The sequence below is a fragment of the Oncorhynchus nerka genome, linkage group LG10 (genome assembly GCF_034236695.1).
Source record: "Oncorhynchus nerka isolate Pitt River linkage group LG10, Oner_Uvic_2.0, whole genome shotgun sequence".
Classification (NCBI taxonomy): Eukaryota; Metazoa; Chordata; class Actinopteri; order Salmoniformes; family Salmonidae; genus Oncorhynchus; species Oncorhynchus nerka.
This window is the reverse complement of record NC_088405.1, coordinates 48,076,085-48,086,202: the sequence shown is the minus strand read 5'-3', so window position 1 is coordinate 48,086,202 and position 10,118 is coordinate 48,076,085.

The following is a 10,118-nucleotide window of genomic DNA, read 5'->3' as shown; positions in this document are numbered from 1 at the left end:
ATCACTGTCAAACGCTCCCTAAAACACTTCTGTGAGCAGGCCTTCCTAATCGACCTGGCCCGGGTATCCTGGAAGGACATTGACCTCATCCCGTCAGTTGAGGATGCCTGGTCATTCTTTAAAAGTAACTTCCTCTCCATTTTAGATAAGCATGCTCCGTTCAAAAAATGCAGAACTAAGAACAGATACAGCCCTTGGTTCACTCCAGACCTGACTGCCCTCGACCAGCACAAAAACATCCTGTGGCGGACTGCAATAGCATCGAATAGTCCCCGTGATATGCAACTGTTCAGGGAAGTCAGGAACCAATACACGCAGTCAGTCAGGAAAACTAAGGCCAGCTTCTTCAGGCAGAAGTTTGCATCCTGTAGCTCCAACTCTAAAAAGTTCTGGGACACTGTGAAGTCCATGGAGAACAAGAGCACCTCCTCCCAGCTGCCCACTGCACTGAGGCTAGGTAACACGGTCACCACCGATAAATCCACGATTATCGAAAACTTCAATAAGCATTTCTCAACGGCTGGCCATGCCTTCCGCCTGGCTACTCCAACCTCGGCCAACAGCTCCGCCCCCCCCCCGCAGCTCCTCGCCCAAGCCTCTCCAGGTTCTCCTTTACCCAAATCCAGATAGCAGATGTTCTGAAAGAGCTCCAAAACCTGGACCCGTACAAATCAGCTGGGCTTGACAATCTGGACCCTCTATTTCTGAAACTATCCGCCACCATTGTCGCAACCCCTATTACCAGCCTGTTCAACCTCTCTTTCATATCGTCCGAGATCCCCAAGGATTGAAAGCTGCCGCAGTCATCCCCCTCTTCAAAGGGGAGACACCCTGGACCCAAACTGTTACAGACCTATATCCATCCTGCCCTGCCTATCTAAGGTCTTCGAAAGCCAAGTCAACAAACAGGTCACTGACCATCTTGAATCCCACCGTACCTTCTCCGCTGTGCAATCTGGTTTCCGAGCCGGTCACGGGTGCACCTCAGCCACACTCAAGGTACTAAACGATATCATAACCGCCATCGATAAAAGACAGTACTGTGCAGCCGTCTTCATCGACCTTGCCAAGGCCTTCGACTCTGTCAATCACCATATTCTTATCGGCAGACTCAGTAGACTCGGTTTTTCGGATGACTGCCTTGCCTGGTTCACCAATTACTTTGCAGACAGAGTTCAGTGTGTCAAATCGGAGGGCATGCTGTCCGGCTCTCTGGCAGTCTCTATGGGGGTGCCACAGGGTTCAATTCTCGGGCCGACTCTTTTCTCTGTATATATCAATGATGTTGCTCTTGCTGCGGGAGATTCCCTGATCCACCTCTACGCAGACGACACCATTCTATATACTTTCGGCCCGTCATTGGACACTGTGCTATCTAACCTCCAAACGAGCTTCAATGCCATACAACACTCCTTCCGTGGCCTCCAACTGCTCTTAAACGCTAGTAAAACCAAATGCATGCTTTTCAACCGATCGCTGCCTGCACCCGCATGCCCGACTAGCATCACCACCCTGGATGGTTCCGACCTTGAATATGTGGACATCTATAAGTACCTAGGTGTCTGGCTAGACTGCAAACTCTCCTTCCAGACTCATATCAAACATCTCCAATCGAAAATCAAATCAAGAGTCGGCTTTCTATTCCGCAACAAAGCCTCCTTCACTCACGCCGCCAAGCTTACCCTAGTAAAACTGACTATCCTACCGATCCTCGACTTCGGCGATGTCATCTACAAAATGGCTTCCAACACTCTACTCAGCAAACTGGATGCAGTCTATCACAGTGCCATCCGTTTTGTCACTAAAGCACCTTATACCACCCACCACTGCGACTTGTATGCTCTAGTCGGCTGGCCCTCGCTACATATTCGTCGCCAGACCCACTGGCTCCAGGTCATCTACAAGTCCATGCTAGGTAAAGCTCCGCCTTATCTCAGTTCACTGGTCACGATGGCAACACCCATCCATAGCACGCGCTCCAGCAGGTGTATCTCACTGATCATCCCTAAAGCCAACACCTCATTTGGCCGCCTTTCGTTCCAGTACTCTGCTGCCTGTGACTGGAACGAATTGCAAAAATCGCTGAAGTTGGAGACCTTTATCTCCCTCACCAACTTCAAACATCAGCTATCCGAGCAGCTAACCGATCGCTGCAGCTGTACATAGTCTATTGGTAAATAGCCCACCCATTTTCACTACCTCATCCCCATACTGTTTTTATTTATTTACTTTTCTGCTCTTTTGCACACCAATATCTCTACCTGTACATGACCATCTGATCATTTATCACTCCAGTGTTAATCTGCAAAACTGTAATTATTCGCCTACCTCATGCCTTTTGCACACATTGTATATAGACTCCCCCCCTTTTTTTTCTACTGTGTTATTGACTTGTTAATTGTTTACTCCATGTGTAACTCTGTGTTGTCTGTTCACACTGCTATGCTTTGTCTTGGCCAGGTCGCAGTTGCAAATGAGAACTTGTTCTCAACTAGCCTACCTGGTTAAATAAAGGTGAAAAAAATAAATAAATAAAAAATAAATAAAAAATGATGCCCCCTGATCTGCATGGGGGGGGGGGTGGAACCAGCCAATACTAAGCATTTTTGGGTCCCCTATATAATATCTGAGTTTTTTTCATTAAAGGCTAAACTCTCGGCAACACACACTTTGAGGTGTGTGTCGAACAGCTTCATTATTGCAATAATTAATCAATTTTAAATGAAGCTGATTGTTTGAAGAAATGACAGTCTCTCTCAGTACTATGCATTTCTATGACACCTTACAGACAGAGAGCTTGATTGGGTAAAGGATAAGGTCTTTTATATGAAGAAGTGTATTGCTGTTGTTGTTTTTGTTTGTTTTGTTTTTGTCTTGCTTCAATACAAATCTCACCAGATTGTGTCTGCTGGGTGGTTGGGATTTCTCCCTAAGGATTAGCCCTCTGACTCCCTGACCCTGTAACTCTGCGGCGAGGTCGCCGATATGTTACCTTAAAATGTTACGATAAAGCAGGCAATGTGAGGGAAAATGTTGTTGTCTCTAGAGATAGCATTGAATTGTAAACAACATCTCCTCTCCCTCTATCTTGGTTTGTGCAGGTGACTGTGACCTCCTCCTCAGACCAATTGGCAGTACTTCCAGAACATTGTTCTGGGAACCAAAGGGGATATCTCAGTTTCAAGGTCTCAGCTTGGAGAGAATAAGCCTTGTGAGGAACCAAACGTTAATGACGAATTAATGATTAATAATGTAAATTGTGCAATTATAACTTGTCTGTGAAAGCAGTATACAGTGCCTTGCAAAAGTATTCGGCCCCCTTGAACTTTGTGACCTTTTGCCACATTTCAGGCTTCAAACATAAAGATATAAAACTGTATTTTTTTGTGAAGAATCAACAACAAGTGGGACACAATCATGAAGTGGAACGACATTTATTGGATATTTCAAACTTTTTTAACAAATCAAAAACTGAAAAATTGGGCGTGCAAAATTATTCAGCCCCCTTAAGTTAATACTTTGTAGCGCCACCTTTTGCTGCGATTACAGCTGTAAGTCGCTTGGGGTATGTCTCTATCAGTTTTGCACATCGAGAGACTGAAATGTTTTCCCATTCCTCTTTGCAAAACAGCTCGAGCTCAGTGAGGTTGGATGGAGAGCATTTGTGAACAGCAGTTTTCAGTTCTTTCCACAGATTCTCGATTGGATTCAGGTCTGGACTTTGACTTGGCCATTCTAACACCTGGATATGTTTATTTTTGAACCATTCCATTGTAGATTTTGCTTTATGTTTTGGATCATTGTCTTGTTGGAAGACAAATCTCCGTCCCAGTCTCAGGTCTTTTGCAGACTCCATCAGGTTTTCTTCCAGAATGGTCCTGTATTTGGCTCCATCCATCTTCCCATCAATTTTAACCATCTTCCCTGTCCCTGCTGAAGAAAAGCAGGCCCAAACCATGATGCTGCCACCACCATGTCTGACAGTGGGGATGGTGTGTTCAGGGTGATGAGCTGTGTTGCTTTTACACCAAACATAACGTTTTGCATTGTTGCCAAAAAGTTCAATTTTGGTTTCATCTGACCAGAGCACCTTCTTCCACATGTTTGGTGTGTCTCCCAGGTGGCTTGTGGCAAACTTTAAACTACACTTTTTATGGATATCTTTAAGAAATGGCTTTCTTCTTGCCACTCTTCCATAAAGGCCAGATTTGTGCAATATACGACTGATTGTTGTTCTATGGACAGAGTGTCCCACCTCAGCTGTAGATCTCTGCAGTTCATCCAGAGTGATCATGGACCTCTTGGCTGCATCTCTGATCAGTCTTCTCCTTGTATGAGCTGAAAGTTTAGAGGGTCTTGGTAGATTTGCAGTGGTCTGATACTCCTTCCATTTCAATATTATCGCTTGCACAGTGCTCCTTGGGATGTTTAAAGCTTGGGAAATCTTTTTGTATCCAAATCCGGCTTTAAACGTCTTCACAACAGTATCTCGGACCTGCCTGGTGTGTTCCTTGTTCTTCATGATGCTCTCTGCGCTTTTAACGGACCTCTGAGACTATCACAGTGCAGGTGCATTTATACGGAGACTTGATTACACACAGGTGGATTGTATTTATCATCATTAGTCATTTAGGTCAACATTGGATCATTCAGAGATCCTCACTGAACTTCTGGAGAGAGTTTGCTGCACTGAAAGTAAAGGGGCTGGATAATTTTGCACGCCCAATTTTTCAGTTTTTGATTTGTTAAAAAAGTTTGAAATATCCAATAGACGCTGTTCCACTTCATGATTGTGTCCCACTTGTTGTTGATTCTTCACAAAAAAATACAGTTTTATATCTTTATGTTTGAAGCCTGAAATGTGGCAAAAGGTCGCAAAGTTCAAGGGGGCCGAATACTTTCGCAAGGCACTGTATAAGAGAAATAATGGAACTGCCCTGGCAGAGCTCCCGACCAACGTGTGCTATGGTGCATTAAGTTTGTTGGAACCTCTCCAGCTTGCTGATAATAAAGGATGATTAATTTAGGTTTGACTGAGTCCCTAGTGAAAATTTCCAAGACACCATACTGTGTCTTTCTCCTGCGGGCACATTCTGAACCCCCACACCCACAATATCAGCATTGACTGTAGCTTAACTGGATATTGTTGTATTGAATGTAAGAAAATAGCTACGCAAAGGGCCAGATAGGTTACCATTTACAGTAAACACTGTTAATTATTAGCCTACTTAGTCAATCACCAGCCTGACTGAAGATCTAGCTAAGTTAGCTACAGAAATTAATGTAGAAATCTCCCCTTTCTACAGCAGGTACCTCTGGCCGGGCTGCTTTATCTTGCAGCAGGTTGAGAGACTAACGTTGAGAGACTTACTTCATCTAGCTAGCATGAGGGACAAACTAATATCCACTAGTTAGCATGACTATAGCCAGTAGCCAGGTAGCAAGCCTGCTAGCTAATTGGTTTGCACCACCTGCTAGCTAGTCAGTTAGCCAGCTTGCTAGCTAGTCAGCATTAATGTTAGCTGGCTAATGCTAGCTAGCCAGGTAGTGCAAGCCAACTTTGTTCAGTTGTTACTGAGTTCGTTCTATTGGCATGCTAACTTCATGATTATTTAAACATCTTAGGTAACGTTAATATTTTTATCTTCCTGTCACATAAATGTCTAATCCTTTCTTCTGTGCTGCCGATACTGTAGCTCAACCCAGACCCGCTATGCACCGTGAATATTATATTATTGCAACATGGGGCGTCTACTTCCAGGTATGAATTTTAAAAAAAAAGTGATACATTTTGTAGTAATTTGTTTTCTCTTACTCAATGCCTCATTTGGAAACCATAAAAGAGAAAATGAGTTGACATCCATCCCCCCCAACTACAAAAATTATAAAATGATTAATTTCCTTTTGTTAGGCCTTGCCGAGATTACAGAAATAGGAAGGATCCTCTATACTCGATTTTTATCTTGTCCTCTAATAGGAAATATTAATTGGCCAAAAAAGTACATGGACCATGCTGGAGTCTGCCCAGATGCTCAAAAGCCTTGAACATCTCCAACTGACCAATTTCTTGCCTCCATTATTCATTTTTAGAGTTATTTCTTAGTGTAGCTGCACTGTTTGTAGTCAGATTTACCTTATGTTTTGAAAATGGAGCCACTGTCTCAATTTGTATTTGTATTCATTATGGATCCCCATTAGCTGCTGCCTTTGAAGCAGCTACCCTTCCTGGGGTCCAGAAAAATTAAGGCAGATAAAAAATGTTTTACATTACAATACATTCACAACAGATTTCACAACATATTAAGTGTGTGCCCAAAGGCCCATACTGTACTACCACATATATACAAATCTATGTTACATGTGTATATGTGTGTTTGTACGCATGTGTCTGTGCCTGTTTGTGTTGCTTCAGAGTATTAACAACATTTGTAACACTGTGACATCATTGCGTGAGACCAATCATTGAGTACGGCCATTTGTAACCCCACCCACCGGCCTACTTGGTTTGAGGTTAGTACCAGATATCAAACAAACGGTAAGCCTTTTGGCTTATCCATTTGTGGTTTCAGGGTGGGTGAAAACAGAGTTGGGTGCTGTGGAATCGGTGAAAGTAACCCGAAGTGGTCTTGTGATAATTATTTGTGTTCCTGCAGGTCAGAGGGAGCAGGCGCTCTGAGCCAAATGACTGGGGACAAGATATGTGAATCGTTTTGCGCTCACGAAAAGGGTGCCATTGAAAGGAGTGATTACTGGGGTAGCGGTAAATGTGAAAGTGGACCAACTGAAGGGGAAGATTCACTGGCTGCAGTCCAAACATGTTATTTTTACCCCCTCAGCCCTTGCGCTATCCACACATCTGTCACGCTGATCCTCAAAACGGGGGCCCCTCAGGGGAGCGTGCTTAGTCCCCTCCTGTCCTCCCTGTTCACCCACGGCTGTGTGGCCAAGCATGACACCATCATTAAGTTTGCTAGCTTCATACTATTTTTCTGACATGCCGAAAATGGAGCCTTGTTGATTACATTTGTGGATTTAGTGGAGTAGGGAGGTGGGTTTTTTCCAAGCAAAGTATTAGGGAGTTATACTCCAGTGCAGTTGGCAGTGCAACATCTGTTGGATGCCAACCACCTTTAAACCTCATCGAAGATATCAAACGAGGCTGAATATCCTGCTTGGTTTCGGCGCCGACTGAGATGGCCGCCTCGCTTCGCGTTCCTAGGAAACTATGCAGTTTTTTGTTTTTTTACATGCTATTTCTTACATTAGTACCCCAGGTCATCTTAGGTTTTATTACATACAGTCGAGAAGAACTACTGAATATAAGATCAGCGTCAACTCACCATCAGTACGACCAAGAATAAGTTTTCCGCGACGCGGATCCTGTGTTCTGCCTTACAAACAGGACAACGGAATGGATCGCATGCAGCGACCCAAGGAAACGACTCCGAAAAAGAGGGAAACGAGGCGGTGTTCTGGTCAGACTCCGAAAAAGGGCACATCGCGCACCACTCCCCAGCATTCTTCTTGCCAATGTCCAGTCTCTTGACAACAAGGTTGACGAAATCCGAGCAAGGGTAGCATTCCAGAGGGACATCAGAGACTGCAACGTTCTCTGCTTCACGGAAACATGGCTTACTGGGAAGACGCTATCCGATGCGGTGCAGCCAACGGGTTTCTCCACGCATCGCGCCGACAGAAACAAACATCTTTCTGGTAAGAAGAGTGGCGGGGCGTATGCCTCATGACTAACGAGACATGGTGTGATGAAGGAAACATACAGGAACTCAAATCCTTCTGTTCACCTGATTTAGAATTCCTCACAATCAAATGTAGACCGCAGACTAAATAACTTTTTTGCCCGCTTTGAGGACAATACAGTGCCACTGACACGGCCTGCAACGAAAACATGCAGTCTCTCCTTCACTGCAGCCGAGGTGAGTAAGACATTTAAACGTGTTAACCCTCGCAAGGCTGCAGGCCCAGACGGCATCCCCAGCCGCGCCCTCAGAGCATGCGCAGACCAGCTGGCCGGTGTGTTTACGGACATATTCAATCAATCCCTATACCAGTCTGCTGTTCCCACATGCTTCAAGAGGGCCACCATTGTTCCTGTTCCCAAGAAAGCTAAGGTAACTGAGCTAAACGACTACCGCCCCGTAGCACTCACTTCCGTCATCATGAAGTGCTTTGAGAGACTAGTCAAGGACCATATCACCTCCACCCTACCTGACACCTAGACCCACTCCAATTTGCTTACCGCCCAAATAGGTCCACAGACGATGCAATCTCAACCACACTGCACACTGCCCTAACCCACCTGGACAAGAGGAATACCTATGTGAGAATGCTGTTCATCGACTACAGCTCGGCATTCAACACCATAGTACCCTCCAAGCTCGTCATCAAGCTCGAGACCCTGGGTCTCGACCCCGCCCTGTGCAACTGGGTACTGGACTTCCTGACGGGCCGCCCCAGGTGGTGAGGGTAGGCAACAACATCTCCTCCCCGCTGATCCTCAACACGGGGCCCCACAAGGGTGCGTTCTGAGCCCTCTCCTGTACTCCCTGTTCACCCACGACTGCGTGGCCACGCACGCCTCCAACTCAATCATCAAGTTTGCGGACGACACAACAGTGGTAGGCTTGATTACCAACAACGACGAGATGGCCTACAGGGAGGAGGTGAGGGCCCTCGGAGTGTGGTGTCAGGAAAATAACCTCACACTCAACGTCAACAAAACTAAGGAGATGATTGTGGACTTCAGGAAACAGCAGAGGAACACCCCCTATCCACATCGATGGAACAGTAGTGGAGAGGGTAGCAAGTTTTAAGTTCCTCGGCATACACATCACAGACAAACTGAATTGGTCCACTCACACTGACGGCGTCGTGAAGAAGGCGCAGCAGCGCCTCTTCAACCTCAGGAGGCTGAAGAAATTCGGCTTGTCACCAAAAGCACTCACAAACTTCTACAGATGCACAATCGAGAGCATCCTGGCGGGCTGTATCACCGCCTGGTACGGCAACTGCTCCGCCCTCAACCGTAAGGCTCTCCAGAGGGTAGTGAGGTCTGCACAACGCATCACCGGGGGCAAACTACCTGCCCTCCAGGACACCTACACCACCCGATGTTACAGGAAGGCCATAAAGATCATCAAGGACATCAACCACCCGAACCACTGCCTGTTCACCCCGCTATCATCCAGAAGGCGAGGTCAGTACAGGTGCATCAAAGCTGGGACCGAGAGACTGAAAAACAGCTTCTAACTCAAGGCCATCAGACTGTTAAACAGCCACCACTAACATTGAGTGGCTGCTGCCAACACACTGTCATTGACACTGACCCAACTCCAGCCACTTTAATAATGGGAATTGATGGGAAATGATGTAAATATATCACTAGCCACTTTAAACAATGCTACCTTATATAATGTTACTTACCCTACATTATTCATCTCATATGCATACGTATATACTGTACTCTACATCATCGACTGCATCCTTATGTAATACATGTATCACTAGCCACTTTAACTATGCCACTTTGTCTACATACTCATCTCATATGTATATACTGTACTCGATACCATCTACTGTATGCTGCTCTGTACCATCACTCATTCATATATCCTTATGTACATATTCCTTATCCCCTTACACTGTGTATAAGACAGTAGTTTTGGAATTGTTAGTTAGATTACTTGTTGGTTATCACTGCATTGTCGGAACTAGAAGCACAAGCATTTCGCTACACTCGCATTAACATCTGCTAACCATGTGTATGTGACAAATCAAATTTGATTTGATTTGGTTCCAGGAATCAATTGGAAACAAAACGAGGAACTGTGAAAATCATGGCAGTGCAGTGGAAAAGCCGCCATGATTAATTTGCTTCAATACAGCTCATAATAATGAAACCCAGAAAAGAATTACCTTTGTTTTGTTCAGCAATTCCTATGTGGAAAATTAATGGGGAAAGAATAGGGTTTCGGGATTTATGCCGAAGGTTTAGGAGATCTTAAAAGTTTGATATTTAGTTAGTTAACATTAGGGTTATAAATGATTTAGCCTTTGTGCTTTTTAAAAATGTCATAAGTGCTTCAAAATTCACAAAAAGT